Below are 333 nucleotides of genomic sequence, written 5' to 3'. Positions count from 1 at the left end.
ATATATGTATATAATATATGTATATAATATATGTATATAAATTTTTTTCGTTAATGTCATAATAATCATCGTAAAGCATGGATTTTTCTCTTATAAATTGAAAAAAAATTAAACTGTACAATTTTTTTCAAGGAGATGCAGTGTATCAAGTTTATCTATGCATTCATTCAAAATTCATTGAAAGCTTCAAGTTTTTTCCTTGAAAAAAAATTTTTAAATGCAATCATTTTTCGCGAAATTACGCTTATTTGAATTAATGCGAAATTTTGATACAAATTTACCTATGCGACAATTTTTTTGACAAATGTATACATGTATGTACACACACACACA

At 23.4% G+C, this 333-nt stretch overlaps 1 protein-coding gene across 1 annotated transcript in view; it reads right to left on the bottom strand.

The window, feature by feature from the left end:
* Positions 1-333, bottom strand: part of LOC108692520 (lipase 3-like) — a gene marked incomplete at its 3' end in the record, with an annotated part of 18,546 nt that overhangs the window by 16,393 nt on the left and 1,820 nt on the right. The window lies entirely within an intron of this gene.

The sequence above is a fragment of the Atta colombica genome, unplaced genomic scaffold, assembly GCF_001594045.1.
Source record: "Atta colombica isolate Treedump-2 unplaced genomic scaffold, Acol1.0 scaffold76, whole genome shotgun sequence".
Classification (NCBI taxonomy): Eukaryota; Metazoa; Arthropoda; class Insecta; order Hymenoptera; family Formicidae; genus Atta; species Atta colombica.
This window is presented reverse-complemented; position numbering and strand designations above follow the sequence as displayed.